The sequence below is a fragment of the Danio rerio genome, chromosome 4, assembly GCF_052040795.2.
Source record: "Danio rerio strain M-AB ecotype USA chromosome 4, GRCz13ab, whole genome shotgun sequence".
Taxonomy (NCBI): Eukaryota; Metazoa; Chordata; class Actinopteri; order Cypriniformes; family Danionidae; genus Danio; species Danio rerio.
The window spans coordinates 25,171,540-25,196,171 of NC_141024.2; the positions used below are offsets into that span (position 1 = coordinate 25,171,540).

Here is a 24,632-nt window from a genome sequence, read left to right on the forward strand (position 1 = left end):
AGGCTGAAGCAGGAAAGCGTTGTCACTGCGTTTACCTAGTGACATGAACTGAAGCCTAGGACAACATTTAAGCTTATTACTCTTAAAGACATTGTGATCTGCTTTTAATTATTTAAATTAAACTTAATAGATGATATTAAAGTGATGTTTTTACTATTTCTGCATTTTGAAATCTCTACAACAGCTGGAAGTTTGTGGTCCACAGCACGTTACTGCAATGTTGGTCCTATACTTCTGGGTTTCTTCCCACTGCAGCCTTGCTTTGGTAATTTAAAATGGCGGCTGTGTAAAATAAGCATATTGATGGTCTTTTGAAGGCACATTAATATTGTGACGAGATTCTATGTCCCATTGTTATGTCCTTCAACCATTAACAACAGTGTATGTACACAATTTATGGTTTCCGCTACATTCATTCTTCCATGGCAGGGCACCACACCAAAATTGATCCTGCCACGGCTACATTACAGCTTCTCATTTTAAAACATTCAGTTGTGTTTTTTTTTTTTTTTTTAAAGCGGGTGATAACCGCACCAAAACCTATTAAAAGGTAAGTGAATTCTAACAGCGCAAACTTTTTTGTAACATAGTAGTGCTGTGCGTTTAACCCTTACGTGCTGACTGACTGGCCGACTGACAGGTCCATGATGCGTAAGGCCTGCAAACACGAGACGTAGCCGTTTCACTTTACTTCAGGGCGCATTAATACCACTCTGTAGGTCTATTGGAGACATTCATAAATATTTCTAGCAAATCAAATAAATGTTGGAGACATACTTGTTACATGAACGCACTAAATCGCACTTTAGCAGTGTTTATTTGAGAGCGCACAAGAAGATCTGCTCTTGAGCAGTGTATATTTGAGGGGGCATGCAAGAAGTTTTGTGCACGAGCAGAGGAAATCGGCATGCAAGCTAAAAGATTCACATGCTAATAGACTATTACATAAATCGATCTCGACTTGTAATACACTCACAATATTTGTCATTGAAATAACGCCACAGGTAGTTGGTGGATCTGTGTAAAAAAAGACCTGCTACCACAGCTGGAAAAATCCTAGAGGAAATACTGCAATTTCATGTTGCACATAGAGAAAAATAGTACTAAAAATAATAAAATCAAAAAAAAAAAATTGTAAGAAATAAAAATAAACAACAACAACAATAAGTATTATTATTCCTAAAACATACTAAATCCAGAGTTTCCCACTTTCAATTACAACATTGTGGTGGTATTCATATGTATTCATGTAGCATGTTCAATCATTCCAACATGACTCTAATGCACCATTAGCCACTTTACTGCAAGCATCCAACCAAAAGAAGAAAAAAAAAGTGCATAGAAGTAGTTTGAAAACAGGTGACTAATGTCATGCCACTGAAAAATGTACTTCAGCTCACATGGATTACTCCTACACGCTGGTTCTTGCGTTTTCAAGGAGAGGTCATGGAAGATTCATGCAAATGTCTGCCAGGTCAATGTTTTCTCTACAGGATGATCCAAGCTCAGATTAATGCAGCAGTAATGGTTACTTGAATTTAACAAAGTGATCATTACAGTGCTTTCTTCTCTACTTGTGCTCAGCATCTCCTACTATTGGAGGATTTTTCTGTTAGCCTTAATAACAATGACTCAGTAACAAGGCCTCACTTTGAAGATGACTTTGATGTTGAGACCGTCAATTGTAGAAGGTCTGAAAGCTTTAAAGACGTTGAAAGAAGAGCAGATTACAAGATTGAGGGCTTCTGCTTTTCGTCACCAACTGAGCTAAAGGAATTCAGTTGTGTAGGGAGTCAGGTCAGATTTAAGTACTGGCGAAATAACATGAAAACTGAGAATTTCAGAAGGATTGCTTGAAACACAGGTCAAACATCGGAGGAATTCTTTGATCACTGAAGCAAAAAAAAAAAAAAAAAAGTGTGAAATAGATCCTTATTTTAAAAATAGACTTTAATTTTTCATTTCATTAAACCTGCAAAAGGGATAAGAGGATGTTTAAGATCAAGAAATGCACAAAATTGAATATCAAAAACACTGAGATGGAAAATGTTTTGAGTACTGCAAATGTGAGAACATTTCCATGCAATAGATTAATTAAAATATTTATTAAACTTAATACAAAAAAATACACAAATACATATCTTTGTAACTACACAGAAATGCTTATATAATCATATATACATTGACCAGCCACTTTATAAGGCACAGTTCAACTGCTTGTTAACGCAAATTTCTAATCAGCCAATCACAGGGCAGCAAGTCAATGTATTTAGGCATGTAGTCATGGTCAAGATGATCTGCTGCAGTTCAAACCAAGCACCAGAATTGAAAAGGAAGGTGAAATTACTTTAAACGTGGCATGGTTGTTGATATCTCTAGGGTTTACAGAGAATGGTCCAAAAATGAGAAAATATCCAGTGAGCTGCAGTTCTGTGGGCACAAATGCCTTGTTGATGCCAGAGGTCAGGGGGGAATGGCCAGACTGGTTCCAGCTGATAGAAAGGCAGCAGTAACTCAAATAATTGCTCGATACAAATGAGATATGCAGAAGAGCATTAAAACAGATCAAACCTTAATGTAGATGGGCTACAGCAGTGGAAGGCACCGGGTGCCACTCCTGTCAGCTAAGAACAAGAAACTGGGGCTACAATTCGCACAGGCTGACCAAAATTGGACAATAGAAGATTGGAAAAACGTTGCCTGGTCTGATGAATCTTGATTTCTGCTGAGACATTCAGATGGTAGGGTCAGAATTTGGTGTCAACAATATGAAAGCATGGATCCATCCTGCCTTGCATCAATGCTTCAGGCAGGTGGTGTAAGGGTGTGAGAGAAATTTTCTTGGGCCCATTAACACTAATTGTGCAATGTGTCAATGGCACATCCTACCAGAGTATTGTTGCTGACTGTGTCTATCTCTTTATGACCACAATGTACACATCTTCTAATGGCTACTTCCAGCAAGATAACACACCATATCATTAAGGGTGAAACACATCTCAGACTAGTTTCTTGACAATGAGTTCATTGTACTTATATGGCCTCCCAAGTCACCAGATCTCAGTCCAATAGAGCACCTTTGGTATCTGGTGGACCGGGAGATTCGCATCATGGATGTGCAGCTGACAAATCTGCAACAACTGCGTGATGCTATCATGTCAATATGCACCAAAATCTCTGAGGAATATGTCCAGTACCTTGTTGAATCTATGCCATGAAGGATTAAGGATGTTCTGAAGGCAAAAGTAGGTAAAGTAAGTAAATAAAGTGGCCTGAGTGTATGTGCATCAGCTGAAACAGAAATTACTTAAACATAAACTCACCATCCTCATTTAATTCTGGCTTTGTGATAACAAATTAATCTGATTTTATAAAAAATACTATAATATCACTTCAGTGTTCCATCTAAAATATTAAGACATATTATAATACCATTAAAACCTACTTCAAATTAGCAAAGACCCTGATATGCATGGTGTACCTCAGGGCTTTGTTCTTGGCCCTGTCAAATTCACTTCAAAGCCTCCAATTGAGGGGCACCAGCAGGAAAACATAGAGTTTCCTGCATAACGGAAGCATAGAGAAGAAGCGTAACACCTGAAAGAGACTTCAGACACCTAAATCAAACTTCCCGTCTTTGATCATGTCTGACTGATTCAAGGCTTAATTGGGATATTTTTTACTTTGCCGTGGCAGGAGGAAGCTCCTGGTCACTAATGTCATTCTTAATGGACTTTAATTAGTGAAGCATAGAGGAAGAGACAGAGAGAGAAAGGGAGCGATTAAAGAGTGAATATAGAAATCGTGTTTATTGCAGTCCGGCACTTTCTAATTGCTACTCTATGCGTTTATGGTATCTGACAGAAAGCAGGAGAGTTGGCATGCCCTTTATTAAAGCATCAGAGTATATTCTTACACATATTTCTTTGTTGATTTTAGAGCAAAATATGTGGATCTCTGAGGGCACAGACTTAGTATAGTAGAGCTAAATTATTTGAGAAAGTAATCTAATTATATAATGTTGACCAATAATCATTCATTCATTCATGCATTTTCCTTCAGCTTAGACCCTTATTTTTCAGGGGTTAACACAGCGGAATGAACCACCAACTATTTCAGCATATGTTTTACGCAGCAGATGCACTTCCAGCCGCATCCCAGCACTGGGAAAACCATACACTTTCACATCCATCCAAGTCACCTATAGCACAAGTTTTTGGACTGTGGGGGAATCCGGAGCACGCCGAGGAAACCCACACCAACAGGAGGAGAACATACAAAGTACCTACAAAAATGCCAACTAGAGCAGCTGTGACTTGAACCAGCAACCTTCTTGCCAAAAGGCAATAGTGCAAACCACTGAGCCACCAATATTATGATTTTTTTTTTTTATATATAAGACGAGTAAAAAAGTAACTTTGTTAGCAACATGGTGCTTGCATAATGGTTTCAGTGAACATCAATAAGGTCACATTTGTATTTGATAATGCAAACAGATCCTAACATAAGTATTGTGCTTATGTTTCTTGTCTTTTATATTTTCTTTTTTTTTTCTACAGAATCAAGACTAGTTATTCTCTTGAACAGCTCATGCAATCATGCCACATTTGAGATTGGTTCTTTGATGCTACTTTCACTTTTCATAAAAATATGGGAGAAATACAGGAGCATACTTAAACGGTTTTATAGTGGGATAGAATGGTAAAAAAACAAGATAATTCCGGCAAAAACGGGAGGGTTGACAGGTATGCACCTCTGTACAGCTAGCTAGTAAGTGAAACAGTTTGCATTTTAGCACCTGCCAGATTTCTCTCGTTGAAAATGTACTAGACACTCATAACTAATTTAAACATATAAATAAATAAATAATAACTTAAAATTGTTGAGGAAAATATTGATAGCATTGATCCACTTTACCTTACAGCAATTCGCAACTTTTTGATTTAGTGGCTAATTTGTATGAAATCGTGCAATCGCATTTGTAACATTTAGTACAATTTGCTCATCCAAAAATGATGGTTGGGTTTAGAGGTGGGGTTAGGTGACATGCCCTGTTTTAAAAATTGTACATTTTTGTACGACTGAACTCCGAATTTATGCAAATTAAACTAAACTGACAAAACTTAATATAGTTACGTTTTTCTTGTGAGATCAGGCTAGATTGATAGAAGAAAGCAGCAGCTTAAAATAATAATAATAACAATAATAATAAACTTTAGCAATTTTATTAAAAAGTCATGATAATATAAGTCAATCTGTCATTATTCATTTTGTTGTTGTCAATAATGACAATTAATGTCCTATTGTAATAACTTGAAATTAAAATTAATTAAATAGCACACAGAATTTATAAGCAATCTCTGCCATATTATTGGTGTTATCACACATTGATTAACCAGTGGGAAAATTATGTTACCTGACACCTTAAGCAGGTCGCACACCAGAAGCGCCGCGACACGGCGCGTACATGACAGTTTAAGGTATCACACACCAGACGCGCACATTCGAATGATATTTAACATGAAACTAATCAGATGGCGCTCTGTGGCGCGGCTGAAAAATGAACTGCGTCCTGAGCCGTCGCCGGGCGCCGCCGACAGCCGCCGACTTGCGGCGCCGGTGTGTGTATCCTGATAGAAACCTATGTTTAGAATTCTAAAATACATGGCGCTTCTGGTGTGCGACCTGCTTTAGAGTCAGGCTTCAATGTACCTTTTTTTTCCTTCTGTTCTCAGGTTTTGCACATCTCTCTCTAAGCGAGTCTTTTAGACACTGAGTGATGGGCAGCATCTATTCCCTTGTCTCGCGGTGACTGCCCCTGTAATTGACGAGGGAGAAACGTGCCCCGCAGAGGACACAGGCCTGCCCTACAGACAACAGATTTACAAACCATTTAACAGCCATTCCACTACCCTTCAGTGGTCAATCTGGCCACAGGAGGTGACTTGATCTACACATGCAACAGTGGACGTATGTCAATGGTAGATTAAGGCCTAGAGTCATCGATTTGATCCTTGCATGGGTGTGTGTGACAGAGGCAGTACAATGTTCATTCGTGTCATGTTGAAGAAAACAGCACCGCTTTTAAAAGAAAACCCAGCTATTCGGTTTAAAGATGGCATGAAATCAAAATTGAAGTTTTGTGACTTGTAAACAGTTTTGTCAGCTTTGAGGCTAAAGAATGCGCTATAGTAGTAGTTTACAATTCTGGTCCTCGGGACCCAGCATTCTGCATGTCAATCTTATCTGACACACAAAGATCAGTTCAGGAATTTAATGAGCTAATAATCTGAATCAGGTTTATTATATACAAAATGTTCTAACAGGTCAAGTTCAATAATGTTGTCCACAACAAATACCTCAAATAAACTTATAAACAAGAAATCTGCTTCATTGGTGTCTGTCTCTGTCAAAATAAAATAGCTTTGTTTGGGTTCCAAAGACCAATAGAGGTTTCAGAGGGCGAGTAATTAATAAGAGAAGTTTATTTTTTGTGTGAACTAACCCTTTCATTGTGTAATCAACCACTCTACTCGTCTACAGGTCTGGATGGAGACCTGGTGCAGTGCAATCTGAGCTGCATCCAATGCTTTTTAATGCGCTCACCTAACCTCACCCCTAACCCTACCCGTCATAGTGACATCACTCACTCCATTGAGTGCATTGTGTCTGACATTGCATCGCTGAGTGATGCAATCTCAGCTTGCATCATAAAGGCTGCATCCAGATACTATTGCGCTACTCTGCAATTCATGTACAGTGCTATTAACAAGCCATACCAAGTTACCTTTCCATTCTGGAAAAATAATAGACTAACTTGACACATATATTAGGTAAACGTCTTCAACATGCTTTTCCACGCAAACATATAATCAGCCAATCCTATGGAAGCAACTATTTTCATGAGTCATGTACTGTAGACAAGGTCAGAACTGCTTTTCAAATCAAGCATCAGAATTATTTATGTAACACTAAAACTACAGAGACAGCGTTTTGACTTTAAAAAAAATATAGTAATTTAATAATCTACCCTGATTTTTCCTAAACATGTTTATATTTATTTCTAACATTGTTATTTTATTAAAATTACAAAACACAGAAGATCTCTGCATATTTCTACCTATAAATTACCATAGTGGTCAAAATGACAGCATGCATTTCAGTGACTGCTACTCTTCCCAATACTTTGGATATGCGTGTCTCTGTTGCCTAGCAACTTCCTGCTAACCAAAACATTCTAAAAATAACTTTCTGATAGCAAAAAGATCATTTTACTTCAGACATGTCTTTCAAAACAACATTTTCAGTGTGGTGAAAAAACCTTGTGAAAGTGAAAATGCAAGTGAGGTATGGACCTTCACGGTTGGTTTAGTAACTTGTATACGTTTATGGTTGTAAAAAAAAAAAAAAAAAAGATTTATGGTTGACAAAAAGAATGTATTTTTAGGGTAATGACTTCATGAAATATATAACGGCAGACATTCAAAGCTTAATTTTTATGTCTCAATAGGATATTTGAATGTAACTATTACAATATGACATCTTAGAGAGGTCAGAATGACTGCTATGAAAATTCTAGTAGTAATAGCATTCTGGTAATTAGTTTTAAAATTATATGGTCGTTGGTGCCTAACAGGCTAAGCAGAGTGTTTCAGAAGCTGCTGATCTGATGGGATGTTCACATAAAGGAAAAAGAGGTTGAAGAGAAGACTGGACAGAACAATTTGAGCTGAAAGATTAACAGTTATCATTACAACCAAGGCAGAAGAGCATTACAACCAAGGCAAAAGAGCATCTCTGAATACACAACAAATCAAACCTTGAAGCAGATGAGCAACAGCAGCAAAAAAGACCACTCTCATGACAGATAAGAATAGCAATCTAAGGCAGCAGTTTACATAGGCTCTCAAATGAGCACACTAAAACAGCTGATACGCTAACATTGACCGACATCTCTGAGGAACATTTCAAACTGAGGAACATTTCATTTTCATTGCATCTATGACAAGAATAAAAATAAGGCTGCAAATAAGGCCTACTACTCAGTAGGTACTGCATTTGAATTTAAATGTAATACTCTGTCATTAAAACTGTGTTCTATACAGTGGAACTCGGGCGTACGACATCCGCTATTTTGTCATCACCTGACCTACCACCGTCAGTTGCGGTGCTTTACTTCAATTCATGAATTCTCTCGTAATGCATCATGGGATAGCACTTCAGAATCTTGCTAGTAGGTAATCCGAGTACTTTTCGCATACTGTTTTTTTAATTTTATAAATTCAGTCATACTGCTCGGCTTGCATACTGTACTATTAAGTATGGACGCATACGATTTTGGATGTCTGAAGGGAAAATGTGGTCCAACTTTGTCCAGCAAGTGTAGAGGCTGATGAGTGTATTAAACATCAATTGCCAAATAACACCAAATGTTACAAACAGACAAAATGTTACACAATTAAAACCCTGTGTCCAAAGTGAAAATTACTAAATAAACTCCCACCTAACCATTTTTCTTAAAAATGCAATTTCTTTAAAATAGGCATTGCTGAATAATTATGTCTGGATGAATTGTATTGTATACATTCTCGGTATACTTAGGAAATCTGGTGTGTGTTTTCAATAGATTTTAACTTTTTTTCCGTGGAGATATTTATACACCCTTTATCCATTTACCATAGTGCATTAGCAAAATGTAATGACTATGTCATGGCCATTTTAACAGCAATTGCAACTAAATAGTCAAAATGCTACAATTTTTATGCGATTGCTGGATACAGTAAAAATTACATTTAAATATGGAGGTTTTAGCTATATTGTCCGCTTACAACACTGGAAATAACCCAACTGAGGAACAAACACAGAGCTTGTCAAACAACTTCATGGGGTCTTTACCTTGAAATCCAACTGAAAATCAAATAACTAATCCCACCAAGTCACGGAACTAGATATGCACAAAATAATTAAAAGCAACAGGCAAGCGAGTAAAAGCAATAATTTTTTTTCTTAAAATAACATTAGTAAGGTCCACTAATCATGTTTTACAATAGCTAAAACTCAGTGTTCACAGCACATTGCCAATGAATAAAATACTTCAAAAGTGAATTAATAAACAAATGCATTTAGTTGCATCCATTGGTACAGAACACACACACACATACAGAGAAAAGAGGCAGATGCAAATGAGAAGTCAAGGCCGCAACTAATCAGACTAACAGCATAATTCTATCAAGTTGACTTTTTTCTCAAGTGACTGTTGTCCAAGTGGATTCAATTATACTAAATAATGCACTGTCTATCACTCCATAATTTTTAATTTCCCTGCTTTTCACCATTAGTAAAACAGATATTTGTTTTTGGAAGCAACATAATAATATTCATCTCTAGCCTTCTGCATTCTTAACATCTCAGGTTCGATAAATGTGGCATATCATCCCTAAGACATGATTTGCCTGTAATAACTTGCCTGGTAATGCCTGCCCGCAGAATGGCATTTAGTCACTGTATTTTTAAGGAATTTATATGATTTATGCAAAAAAACATTTCTCACTAGATAAAAAAAAAAACTAGATTATTTCACTGACCCCACTGGCAGATAATTTTCTTTAAAAGAAACCCCTTCATTTTCACTTATTTCTTCTGACGGTTAAAACTAAACATAATTGTTACTTGGTCTAGATTTTAATTTTTTAATTTTTTTATTAATCTGTACCAGAAAACTGTTAGACTCGACTAGAAAACAGTCAAATAGAGCTGTTTGAGTCATCTTCATAAACTGTATTTATATTGCAATGTTTATTACAGAAAAATAAAACATCAGCTTTTTCCAATAGCCAAGCCGATAAGTTAACTTAAACTGTTTGAGGAAATCAATTGTACCAAACTATTTAAGTTTTGAAACAAAAGTACTGTAAACTATATTATTTGTGTTGATATCATCAAACATTTAGAGTATTTATAACTTAAACATTTTTAATTCAGTGTCAAAATGGTATGTAGTTCAGATAATTGAACAAATTAAATCCAAACAACTATATAGCTACTCAAATTGTTTGGTGTTGCTTTTGGCATTAGAGTTAACACAAAAAATAAAAATACTTGTTTGGTTTGAGTTCCGCTCAATAAAATCAGTTTGAGTTACCATAAGTTTGTTTTATCAAGTCAAAGAAAGTTTAACTTATTTTATTTAGTGATGTTCACTTTTAGGTTTTACAGTGTATTGTTCTTTAGGTATTTTTTTCTTTAGGTATTCTTTGTTGGTATTGCATTAACAGGTATCATGGTGCACATAAAAAAAAAAAAAACTTATAAGATCATTGTTCAAAACAGCTCTGTATGTCTGGAATGAATAAGAAAGTCGTTGTGATATTAAACAACCCAATATGGGAACTATGAGAATATATTCTGCCATTTAAAAAGACTAGTTTCCCTCTATTAAAAATAATGGTTAGTGGGTTGGTTGTGATATAAGTAAACACCTACAGTAAATCTATTGGAATCCCTTTTTAGAATGGATTATTGTGAAAGCACAGGTTTTAAAAAACATTTTAAACACTCACTTTAATGAACACACTTTCTTTTATCAATAGATTTTTACATTGATAAAGCCCATATATTGCAATAAAGTTTTGCACTCACATGACATACTTGCAATACGCAGTGTACCCAAAGTTGTTGTTGTTGTTCCATTTACAGGTCAAAACTCATAACAAAAACTTTTAATATCGTTTCAAAATGGAAACATTTTATGCAAATGCCACCATGTACTCAGACTAGTCTTATTTTATTCAAAATAATTCTTAGTGTATTGGTTGCGATAAATAGAAGCAAACTTTTAAAGACTGTATCTCCATGTTTTTTAGAATCCCAAATTGTTAAAAGAAGGTTTTAGTCACATGAAATATCAATTCAGGTCAACCCAGTCATTTAACAATAGCTTCTATTATCAACATTGTGCACATTTGTAAAGCTAACACACTTATTGAACTGTCATTTTTGCACCACATGGATTTCCGAAATGAATAATATCTCCAAACCGTTTAAAAAGGCTACACTGTGAAAGTTCGTATGGCTTCATCTATAATATCTCTGTCTCTGTGTCTTTCCGGTTCTCTCTATCGCTCACTTTGTCAGTGAGGGGAGGATGGCTTGAGCTGATAACACTATGGGTCACTTGCAGTGTCATAGCCGTCATCGATCCTTGGCTCGGTGTCTCGCCAGTCACTGCTTGTGTGTGTCTGTGTGTGTGGTCAGGAAATTGAGAGATGTGTGAATGTGTGTACAGCAGGGGTGCTTTGTTCAAGGAGGCAAAGAAGGAAATACTTCCAAAATTGTGTAACAGAGTTTAGAAACAGAACAATATTGTTCTGTTAATGAAGAAAAAAAGTAAAAATGTTTTGGAATGCTTGTATGGAGTAAGTAGCAGCACTACTCCCCCTGGGTGTGCAAGACTGATCTTGGTCAGTTAGTAAATACACCTTTAGGAAAAATAAGTATACTCAATTAAAGGTCAAGTATAAAAGTATACTTTATATAGTAAATAATTAAGCCCAAGATACACTGCAGTGACAAAAGCTGCACACTTTGTGGATAAAAAAAAAAGTTCATTTTTAGCTTGTGCGGTCGTACAGTTCAAATAATTGTTAAGTTTTTTTTTTTTTTTTTTTTTTTACTGCTGTCATTAAAAGAAGAAATATAACACCATGACTCCTTGTGTTGGTGTAAGTCTGAACAGCCGTGCCACACCACGCCACGCCGCTGCTTCTCCCTGCCCACCATTACAACGTGCGTGCCTGCTTCTCCTGCTGTTTGCAGTTCACACACGTTTACTAGTTTTATTCACGAGTTTACTAACACCATGCGGCCATAATGGTTGTAACGGTAAAGAATTATATAGCAATTTTACTGTCCTTATTGCGAACATGCTCTGTTTTAAAAATGTTTTAAACTAATAAATATCAGAGAAAGTTGAAACATGTTTTTTTTATCCCAGTTTCTTTGCAAAAAAATTCTGTGGACATGTGTATACATATTATTATAGACACATAGCACCCATCAATCATTCGATGGGCAGGGAAAAACACACTCCTATATCACATTGCGATGGGCCTCAAAATCGCTGAGATTTGGGTCCTATTTTAAAATCAGGAAATAAAAAAGAGACTTGTTGGGTTTTTATCACTCTAATATGACTGTGGATAGACTATACATACACGCAGTTCTGTCCAAACAGCTTTCAAGAGTTAATTTTCAACATAGGTGCCCTTTAAATTGTAAAAAACTAAATAATAATAACACAAAAACATTGTCCTTTTCATTTTGTCAGTGTATATAAACTATTCATTAAATGCATTTGCAAAAAAAAAAAAAAAAAGTAGTATATCCAGATATATATGGCTATCAGGATATGAGATCATATCGCTCAGCCATACATCACATAATGCTATACACCTACAGAAGGGAGCAGAACACAATAACACTCCTCAAGTTAATGCATCTGTCGGTGCCTTTAAATACAAAAAAACCCAAACATTTCTTCCCGCCACACAACACAAAGTGCATTCATCTGTATGCTTATGAAGTCACTGAGCCTCTCCAAAGCCCAGTGGCCTGTGTGTGAGTCCGCGTGTGCATGCATGTGTTAAACAACGGTGACAATCCGACTCTGAGAGGCATGTTACGCGACTGGACTCTCCCAAGCCTTTAGCACTGTGTCTGTCTACTTCCATCTGGTCAGCCGACATCCTGCAAACACTTGTTCCACCCCCCTCACTGCCAAGTAGAGCATGTCTAGGCCAGCCTAGTGCTTCAGGATTAATTCAGGATAGCCGGGCCACAGAGGCCGGACGCTAAACACTGACCCTGCGCTCCGGTGACTGACAGGCCGACACATTGTGCTGCGGAGCTTCAGGCTCAGTTTAATGGACGCTTGGCTGCTGTGGTTTGAGAGGTTTGTTTGTTTTTTTTATTTGCTGAGTGAGCTTATGTTGTCCATGAAGAGCATCTTTAACACCAGAACTCCCACGGGGTCAAATTTAAGCATGGTTGTTTCCCAAATTTACATAATAGATTGAACTTAAGGATGCATTAAAAGGGGCTGCATCTAGGTTGCAACCAAAACACGATGGATGAATTTGGCTGAAAACCACAAAGTAAGACTTTTGAAGTTTAACTTAGTAATGTAAATTATACTGATTTAAAAAAACAACCTCAAGTAAATGAAATAACCACATTAAAATGAATGGGATTCACAGTGCAGCGTTTTCCACATCCAGAGTAAAAGTTGCTTCACTCTGCACCGTGAGAAAGACTGGAGGTAAAGTGAAACAGGCGCTGAACATTGCTGGGCAGTGTGGCACAGCCTATTGAAAATGCAATTTTCGGTGGACAAAAATTTGTTGCATCCTTACAACATAGAGTTTCAGGTCTTTATTTCTGATTGGTTGAGCTATGATCAAAGCTGTACATTACTCTACAAACATCCACCTATATGGAATAACATTTTTTTTAAAAGCACTAAGCACTGTGAAGCCAGTAAATTAATGAGAGACAAAAGAGCTGTTCTGAATTCACTATAAACCATAGCCATCAGGTCAATTCTACCTTTAAATAACGCCTCCATTTTCATGCTTGCATTTTCACACCATGCTTAAAAAAAGAAATATTATTGTTGTTATTTGCAGATGCCGAACATGTATTAGAGACACTAAAGACCATGAGTCATGGTAGTCTGATGGGTATTTGTTGTGTCCTGGGTTGGCTGGGCTTCATATGTGATTTAATAAAATATAATTTTATGACACTAGACATTAAGTAATGATAGTGATTCTTAAACTTTTTGGCCACACCCTACTTTATTCATTCTCCTTTGGCTTAGTCTCTATTTCAGAGGTCGCCACAACACAATAAACCGCAAACTATTCCAGCATATGTTTTATGCAGCGGGAAAACACCCGTACAAACTCATTCAAACACACACACTCAAACACTATGGCCAATTTAGTTTTATTCATTTCACCTATTTCACATGTATTTAGACTGTGGGAGAAACTTGAGCACCCGGAAGAAACCCACAAGAACACGTGGAGAACATGCAAACTCCACACAGAAATGCCAAGTGGCCCAGCCGGGACTCGAACCAGCAACCTTCTTGCTGTGATATGGTCACTGAGCCACTGTGCTGCCACAATACCCAACTTTAAAAGTCACTTTGAAAGAGTAAATAAATCCTGAGTTGGGAGATAATGTTTAGATGTACACCTCACTGTGTAATAGTATTTACAGTATAATTCCTCAAGTGCAATGAAGTCAAAGAGGAGATGAAACATTTTCTTTTGTGTAAGATGAAGAAAAAACTTGAAGCATTTAACAGTCCTACACATCTTTATAGTTGGCTTGTACAATTCCAAAAATACACATATATAAATACTCCTATATTAACAAAATTTAAACACAATGTTAATAATCAGCTGCAGAGTGGTCATTTCTAATCTGTCCCAGCTTAATCACTGCTACAATAAAGATAAAACATAACAAAAGCTAAAATTTAATTTTACTAATTAAAAACAAAAAAAACACTGTTCAAAGATGTCGAATGAAGAATCTCTCTTCAACATGTTTATCTCTCCAACCTGTAGTACCCAACCCCAAATAATCAATGTTTTCACTGATATTTTAGACAGTAATATATTTAGGCTAAAAGAGGGTCAAAGTAATTTAATTATAGTGATTGCCAGAATCAATAGATGTAAGAAAACAGATCTGGTGGATTTTTTTTTTTACTTCTTAAAATATAGTACAATTCTGTATTATTATATCTTTATTGTATAACGACGTGTTCTTTAGTATTTATTTAGTTAGTATTATTTTTAGTATTTATTTTGTTTATTATTATTATCCTTATTATTATTATTAGCCAGTATAAATGGGAGACAATGAATAAGCGCAATGCTTAAAAAAGGAATGAAATTCTGTGAATAAAATACAACCCATTACATATTTTAATTTATTTATGATATGTACCATTACAAACATTGCGTCCTATTTAATTATAGTTTTTGTATGAAGTTGTTGGACAGCTAGAGGACCTGAACCATCGCTGTATGTTCCACCCCAGTGTCTTCACTTCTAAAAATAAATTCACCTTAATTCACGCCTCACAATGCAGCGCTTTGATTGATTGTAACCCGGGATCACAGGGACATGTACCTATTAATCAGCTTTGACTAACCCACTTAAATAAAAGACCTCTTTATTGTTATGAAGTTAACATCTATTTTTAGCTCTAACATTTCACTCAATGCACACTTAACTGTTTTAAGCCATTGTGGGCGACATAATCGAAATGCCATCATTGGAGGAAAAAAAAAAAAAGTTTCCGGCTAACAAAATTTGCACATTTAATAAGCAAATTATTTTAATGAAAAACCCTCATGCCAAACCAATTAGTAATGAATTATAATCTTATGATAAACGATCCTCTGTTGACAGCCGGGGGGAATTGTGCAATCAAACATTAATTATTCATTTGATAATTAAGTTCATAGGTGTTTGGAGTGGAGGATTGGATGAGCAGCGGTGGCAGACCTCTTTCAGTGCTGACCTGTTTTGTTCGCAGTGTTGCCTGCTGGGAAACGTCCTGCTGTCCCGCTGGCTATTTTTGGGCCGCTGGTTTCTGCACTGACATGTTTAACATTGCCGCGTTTGAGCATTTCTGGGGGTTTTAAAGTGAGGCATTTTGGCACACATAACTGTTAATTAATTTTGAATCACTGAAAAATAAGGACAAAACAAAAATGCATTACAATTAGATACAGTACCTTTCCCAATTTCTGTTTATATTTATTTTTGTTTGATTAATCGTATTACATAGCTGAAAAAAATATTTACACGTTACATAATGATTTCTTAGCTAATATTAGTTATGAATCAACAAAAGTTAACTAAAGTTAATTGCAGATAATTGCCGATAATTATTATTTTTTTTTTTTTTATATACAGAGATTTGTTCATTAAGAATGTGCATTTTTATTTTTTATTTTTTGCTGAATCCTCCAATTTGTACGGCAGAATTTCTGATTTTTTTTTCTGAATTTAAAACACTGATGTTAATACGATTGAGAAAATACTCTGATTATGAGTCTATCATGTTAACAGAGATTTTGATTACCTTAATTAAGATATTTCCTTTGAAATCTGTAATATCAATACTGTCCTTCATTGCCAGTAAAACAAGCCTTTCAGCAAAACCTAATATTTCCCTGCCAGTTTGACGCAGGTTGAACTAAATTAGTTTTACTTATAAAAGCCCTCCCACGAGCGAGATGGTGAAAATGAAAGCACTTAACCGCTGAGGAAAAATCTGATGCTCAAGACGTAGTCTTTTAAACAATGACTTGAAACAAAAATTTTGCAAAGATATGACAGATTTATGATACAACAATTACAGAGAAGCATTATTCAAATCCTCTTTTTCCACAGAGTGAAACAAATCATCCACCAGAACAGTTGTGCAGCAGATTAGCAAAAATAAAAATAAAAAAAATAAAAAGCACACACTTTATATTTTTTGTTGGAAAAAATTGATTTTTGTTACAGATTTTGTTTGCTATAAATAACATTTAAGGTAAAGTGTGTGAAGACAACGTCAACTATAGGCTATGCTTCAGCATAAAAACACAAACTGGTTTGTTGAATAAAATAATATTATTCAAAAAAATGAAATAAAAATATTCACAGTATTGAATAATGTCTTATTGTTAACTGTGAGAATAAAAATAAAAGAGTAGCCTACATTAAACTGTTTTGACTGTTAATGACAAAATCATCCATTGCTCCAGGTCAGTTTCACTTTAATTCATTTAATCAAGTGGTTTGACCACAATGAGCCAGGACAGGCTTTAAAAACTATTTGCAGCACTGAACGTGTTCCCAGGTTACCTCTAAAGAACAAACTTGGAAGGATGCTAGAACTAGATGATGTTAAATACTAAAAGAAATTCATTGTGAGAACAGAGATGCTTATCGCAAGTTTGACCGCGATGCGTGATTTTAAAATGAGAGTCTGCGTATTTGTGCAGCCATACCTTTCACACACTGCTGTTTGGTATATGAGTGTGTGGATCAGAGTCCTGCATGCGGGCAGGTATGGGTGAACCACTAATATTTGTTGTAACGGGTGGAATAATTAATAACGTGTCATTTGCGGTTCGGGTGCAGGTCAGTAATCAACAGGCACGGGTGGAATGTGGTTCATATTGTAGGCAATAATCCCAAAGAAAGATTTAAGCTCAGCGCGTATAGCAGAAGCAGCACGGAAGAGTTTGCCTTTCACTTCGGCGGCATCTGCAGTGCGCAGCTGATCTGCACAAATCAATTATTCTCCATTTATTCTATCTAGTTACATTTCTATCTATATACAATACACTTTTTATTTTCACTTTTCATCTTCACCAAGGCCTACAGCAACTTCCTCACATGTTGTTTCCTTAAGTCTTTATTTTACAAATTATAAAGATCATAAAGAACTGTATGCTTGTAATGCTCTATGAGAAGTATAATTTATGTCTTTTAAGGTGCACTCAGAATCGCCTGTGATATCATGACTTTTTGTTTTTGATTTGTCAACATGATGTAGGTTTAGTTATAATGATATTTATATAATATTAATATATTCATATATTATCAAACTGGTGTGCAATTTAAGCAATCTGATATAATTTTTTATTTTTATTTGTTTTTTTTAGTTCGGGCCCAAACAAACATTTGTTGCAGTTTTTTAATCATTTGATCAACTATATAAAAATTTGTGGATATTATCAATGCATTTTGGGTAAAATTACTATTTGTTACTGTCATTCAATGAGTTTTCGGCCATTATCAATGCACTGTAACTGTAATTGAACTTGAGTAGTGCGGCAAAAATAGACCCAGCGCCGAAATGATGGCTTACCTTCTAGCGTGGTGCAGAGTTTCAAGAGAGACAACCAAGAGTGATCCAATATTGTTGGCTATAGTAGCAAGTGACATTGATTGTGTATTTTGTTAGGAAAAAAACTATTGTCTATTGTCAGTGTAATGTAGTTCTGTTCTTGCCATTCCATTCCTCACATTAAAATGCCACAAGTGAGAAAGACTTCTGTGTTTGATTTAAAATTTGCAACAAAGTCAGCTGAAAGCATTAACAGATTATTTTAATTATGTTATGTATTTATTTTATTTGGTGTTTATGAAATGTGTTAATGCAATAAAATAGTTGTTTATATGATATAACCTTTAGGTATCTTTTTTTCTGTTTAATTATTGCTGGTTGCACGAATAAATAACATGAGCATCGATGTCTCATGCGGGTGTGGTTCTGGTCACAGTATGCATGTTGAACAGGTAAGGTGGGGTACGGAATGATATTAGTGCTGCTGTCGGGTGAAAGGTTGAGTGTTCTTATAATTATTGCGGGTGGTGAGCAGGTATGGGTTTATCAAAAAGGGCCTGTGCAGGACTTTGGTGTGGGTCTAAATCAGTGACTTGTGCATACCTTTCATAAACTGTAAAAAAATATGGACGTAGTGCCTGTGAACTCACCAGTAGGTGTCCGAAGACAGCAAATGAAGTTACAAGTGGGCAGGGCCAACCGGCACCATCCTTTCAAAGCATCATTGCATTGACCACGCATTACTCCAGGGTTACTGAAAAATGAGCAAAAAAGTGGTGCATGAGCAGAAACAAAGATGACTGCTTGATTAGATGGGTTTTTCTTTGGGAGAAACAACTAAAAAGTCATTAAATGCTACTCGTTCATGTTCTGATCCCATGTGCTTGGTTCTTACTACATTAATAAAGTAAAATAAACGCAAACTACTTCCAAATACTATGCAAAACTATTTATGAAATCCTGGCATAACACTGTACAACAACGTTTCAGATGACTTTCCTTAAGCCGACAGGTAATCAATCTGTCAGATTCTGGAGAGCATTCTAGTTCTAATTAAAACTATAAATGATAAATAAATTATCTTAAATAAAACAAATAGATTTATACATAAAAGTACATAAGAATTTCACTCGCCGGGGGAAATGGAGACCAGACTTGAATATTGAGTTGAATTGTGAGCACAATTAAATATATATATATATATATATATATATATATATATATATATATATATATATATATATATATATATATATATATATATATATATATATCATTCATTCATTCATTCATTCATTTTCTTGTCGGCTTAGTCCCTTTATTAATCCGGGATCACCACAGCGGAATGAACCGCCAACTTATCCAGCAAGTTTTTACGCAGCGGATGCCCTTCCAGCCGCAATCCATCTCTGGGAAACATCCACACACACACATTCACACACACACACTCATACACTACGGACAATTTAGCTTACCCAATTCACCTGTACCGCATGTCTTTGGACTGTGGGGGAAACCGGATCACACAGAGGAAACCCACGCGAAGGCAGGGAGGACATGCAAACTCCACATAGAAACACCAACTGAGCCGAGGTTCGAACAGTGACCCAGCAACCTTCTTGCTGTGAGGCAACAGCACTATCTACTGTGCCACTGCCTTGCCCCATACATATATATTTATGAATGAATGAAATGAATGAGTTTTACCAAACATTCACTACTCATATACTATGGCCAATTTAGTTTATTTAATTCACTATGTCTTTTGTGTATGTCTTTTGACTGTGGGGGAAACCAGAACACCACAGAAATGCCAACTGGCCCAGCCGGGACTCAAACCAGACACCTTTTTGCTTTGAGTGCAAATGAGTCTCCATGTCGCCTCACAAAACATTTCATCTATTATCATCTATCTATTTAACTTTTTTGAAATAAAGTGGTTTGAATAAAAAATATATATAATTTGTGGGTTTTAAGTGTTTTTTTTTTGTTTTTTTTTGCAACAGATTATTTAACACGAATCAGTCACATTCACAGGGTTTCTGTGCTTGACCATTTTTTTAATTATATGACTGAAAATATGAATATTTGAACTTCGGAGTGCAAAAACCTTAATGATCTCAATCATTAAGGTTCACTAATTATTGTAACACTTTACAATAAGTTTCCATTACTTAATGTAAATATATTTACAAACATCAACTAGGAATAAACAATACTTGTATACAATTTATTAATCATAGTTGGTATTTTTATCAATATTTACTGATAAGTAGATATTGCACATTAACTAATAGAACGTAGTAGTAGTAGTAGAATTGATAAATTATTATTTTTTTATTATTACTGTAAACACAAATATATAACAAGCTACAAAACTGTTTTTTTTTTTTTTTTTCAAATTTCAAACACACAACACAGACATTAACTCAAAGTTGCCATTCATGTTTATATATTCAGTCAGTAATTTAGCAATGGGTTTGTGCGTAGGTTTATTGTTAAAATTGTGAGACATTTTAATTGCATACTGTGATCGCTGACTCACAGCATCATGGAAGCTCCATTAAAAAAAAAAAAAAAAAAAAAAAAAAAAAAAAAGTCCTGAGATCCCTGTTGTAAAGTTTAGAGTTTGAATCTGATCTGGGATCTTTAGTCAAATATATTGGATCTGTTATACAGATTTATTTATACTTTAAAACAAGAAAAATAAATTATATACAAAAAAAATAAAAATAAATAAAATCAGCAGTATCGCAATTTATATAATTTTTTTTTACTTTTTATATTATTTGAATGTTGTTGAAACTGAAACAGTGTGTATAATAATGGAGAGACAAAAATTTATATCCTTAAAACTCGTTTTCACTTTTTCAATGGTGACACATTGAACACCAATCTTAGTTACGGCATGATTAAACTCTTTGTGCTGTGATCTTTTTGCAATCAAAGCACGGCTCACGGTAAAGCAGCCAGACAGAAAAACTCATCCCCTATTAAAAATACGAGAGCTATAAATAAAATCGGCTTGTCCCAGAACTGTCATAGAGGGGTGAAAGGACAGAACATCCAACAAACATATCACTCTGCACTATTGATGCTATGCTGATCACACACACAGACAGAAACCGACAAAAAAAAAAAAAAAAACAGCAGCTAATGATGTTTTGGAGATCTGGGACAACGTAGGAAAAGAATTAATGACAAGACCTTACTTGCACCTTATAGTAAGATGTGCTTTTGTCAATCCAATCATAAATGGGCCAAGAATGCAGGTGTAAACTAAAATATGGTAAATATTTTGAGCTAGTCCACTTTTGACCACTTCAGTAGGCAATTGAAATAAGATACTTTTTATTCATAGCGTAAATGCTCATATACTTGGATATGTTTAAACTGTCACAAAATATAACCTACTCTATTGAACAAACATGGGGTTATTATGGGATGTATTGCACAGAAGCAAACCAAACAAGCTGATTAAATAGCTTTTTCACACTGAACACTACACTGAAAAAAAATATGCCGGGTTCCACCTAGGCATGGACGATAACCGTTTTTAAGGTATACCGCGGTTCAGAAAAGTCAATGTTTTAAAAACGGCAAAAAGTATCTCTAGTATCTCTAGCAGATAAAATATTCAAATATGCCATTTTTAAAATGTAAAGAAATCAGTATTTTTGAAACTTATAAAGACAGTAAAAGTCTAGGATTTATTTGAATTATTTAGCCTGACATGTTTTAAAGCAGTTATCACAATACCGTGTAACCATGAAACTGTGATATTTTTATCTAAGGTTATTATACAGTTAGAATCTTATACCGGTCCATGCCTAGTTTCACACAATTTATTTTTGTTGTCCCAACACAAATGGATTGTTAAACTATTTTTTTTTATTATTATTACAGTGGATTAAAAATAAAACAATTAAGCTGTTGCAAAAAAATAAAAAATAAAATAAAATCATATTTAATAAGCAGTTTAAACAAACATTATTTGTTAAATGTATTAAATGACAGGAATGTATGATGCAATGATGCAGTACAGCAGAGAGGATACAAAAATATACCATAAATACCAGTAGATTTGGGGTTTAGATCACATACAAACACAAACTGGAGAAATTGGTGACATTATCACACAGAATATTAAGGAAAATAGTTTATATCAAGTTATTTGTTACCTTTGCTTTTTAAGAACATAGAATAGAACTGCAAATACATAAAAAAACAAAAAGAAACTATGTGACAACGAACGGAAGAGAAGCAGTTTAACAATTTATTGCTGCACTTATCAAGTAGTCATAAACATGATGGACAGTTTGTGTTTCTTGTTCAGCTTGTATAATGTGCATTATTCCATTGTCTGTTGACATTCTCAATTCTGATTGGCAGGAAGGTGTGCAATAGCATTCTTTAATGCACAGATCCAGTCAGATTTGATAACAGTTCAGAATAAATGCACATCCCTCAAACATTAGTAGTAATCATAGCAAGAGAGGTCAAATCAAGTGTCTATCTCTGTGTGTGAGAATATCACAATTTGGCCTTTCAAAGCCTGAAACTGCCAAGCTTGCAGCGCTAGTATTTTTTCTGACTGACTGTTATCCTCTGCTAAGCGTCCGTCTGGTGGTTGTCTCTCTCTCTTTCTGTTCATCTCATGGCAGAAGGGGGATCATCCAACATTATGAGGTCACAGCTCGAAAGATTTCGCTGCAGAAGGACTAGATACATCTTTCAGAGAGACTGAGGTAAAACTGATCAAAGGGAACATATCCAGTAGTGCTTTAGTTCCATGTGTGTGCGTGCCAGGAGGTCCATAGTGAGTTGCAATGAGAAGTCTAATGTGGACATGAATGTTGACCTTTCAGTGGGATACCAGAAAGCAGTGCATTTCCCCATGTAATCTGTCATATCCATTTACATCTACATAAAGCCATAAAAGCAGACCACCTGGATTTGCTGAAGCTTGCTTCCACAACTCAAACTCCAATAGCCATGATTGTCACAATCATTATTTGCTTTGTCCTATGTGACAGGCAAAACGAAGGGGGAGGGGGCATTTACACTTTACTCATTGCCACCTTTGAATAAAAGACCCTTTCAGTCCAATTTTAATTTATTTGCTAAGAGTTGGTTATCTTTGGGGATTACACTAGCAATAGATGCCCGTGTCAAAGTAAAAAATAAAGTAAAATAATCGGCAACGAAGCAGTCAACTAGAAGGCTCTTGCTCAACACAACATGTGAACCAGAATCCTTATGCTGTGTTCACACCAGATGTGGATGAAGCATTAAAGGGCACATAGTTTACCCTTTTTTTAAGGTTTAATATTAATATTATGGTTCTTTTGAGTGTGCTAGTTTAGGTTCAGTTTAAAACACAGTTCAGATTTTTTTATTGTAATGTGTTTAAAAGTGTCATTTTGGGGGCGTGTACACAGCTCGCTGTTTTAGGGATGTGTTGCTTCACATGAAAATTAGTTTTGACTTTCCACCTAACGTAACAAGGGGTCGTAGCCAGAAGCTCCCCGCTCTATGTTTGGCAACAGACAGAGAGACAGAGAGAAGCAACATAAGTGAGAGGACCAGCATTCAGCCGTACATGTACGACTCGCACACAGACCAAGCAGATAGTACAAAATCATTTGTGTCTTTGTATAGTTTTACAGCAAACTGTGTGCTATTTTAAAGTTCCAAGCTTGTACACAGAGACTAACCACCACGCACACTGAATTAACTTTGACTGAGGCACCGGATGCGCCGCTCAGAGCCGCGACACGGCACCCCGGACATGCACATTTGGATGTTATTTAAAATGAAACTATTTAGATAGCGCTCTTGGGCGTGGCAGAAATATAAAGTGTCCCGAATCGTGGCTGGGCGCTGTGGACAGCCGCCGACTTGGTGTACCCTGATAGAAACCTATGTTTAGAATTATAAAATGCATTTCTGGAGTGCGACTCGCAGGCAAGTTCGTTATTTTATTTCCAATCGAGCGACACGCACATGAGGCAACTCGCTCGCACTTTCCAGCTGCACCTACTTAGGATCACAGGGAGCTTCTGTGACCGCGAGAAATGCAAACGGCAAAAGTTTAAGGTAGATGCAATGAAAAGTACACGTTTGCAAATCTACCTAAAGTTACAAACAATAATTCAGATTACATCGATCATATGGTGCATTTTGATCTTGTGTTGAGCCCAATTAGCCTTACATTAAAAAAAAATAGAGCAAGGGTGTTCCTTTAGTGACATCGCTTTGACTCGCACGCTGAAAATGTCTGTCCAAACAGCTTGAAGAGTAGATTTTCACCGTAGGTGCAATTGAAGAGTGAGTGATTTACATGTTGAGTCAATGCAAAGATGCAAATAGACATCCTGGGGCACGTTTCGTGTGAATGAGGTAGCACAAATGACGCGATTCGCGCAAATTATTTGCACAAGTTCGCTTTTAACGCTCAAGGAAAAACTGGACTTTCAGCAGACATTCGCAATGCGTTAACCAATCAGCAGCTTGCTCTTGTAGGGACGTAATTATGATGTAGTGCCTGTTGTTAGTGTTCTTTGGGGAAATCCTCTTGCAGACAACGGACAGCCGTTCATCAAACTAGGCTCAGTCTGAAGCACCGCTGAAAGCCTCCATCATCCAGGTATAGTTCCTGGAAGAGTTGATGAACTCAGAGAGCTTGGGTGCACCTCTGAAA

General features: G+C 35.9%; 1 protein-coding gene across 1 annotated transcript in view; it reads right to left on the bottom strand.

Moving 5' to 3' along the window:
* LOC147844732 (uncharacterized) overlaps nt 1-24,632 on the bottom strand; it is a 731,371-nt gene that overhangs the window by 254,073 nt on the left and 452,666 nt on the right. The window contains exon 10 of the mRNA XM_087248271.2: nt 18,580-18,683. The gene's annotated coding sequence lies outside the window, so the exon portion shown is untranslated. The remainder of the gene's footprint in view (nt 1-18,579; nt 18,684-24,632) is intronic.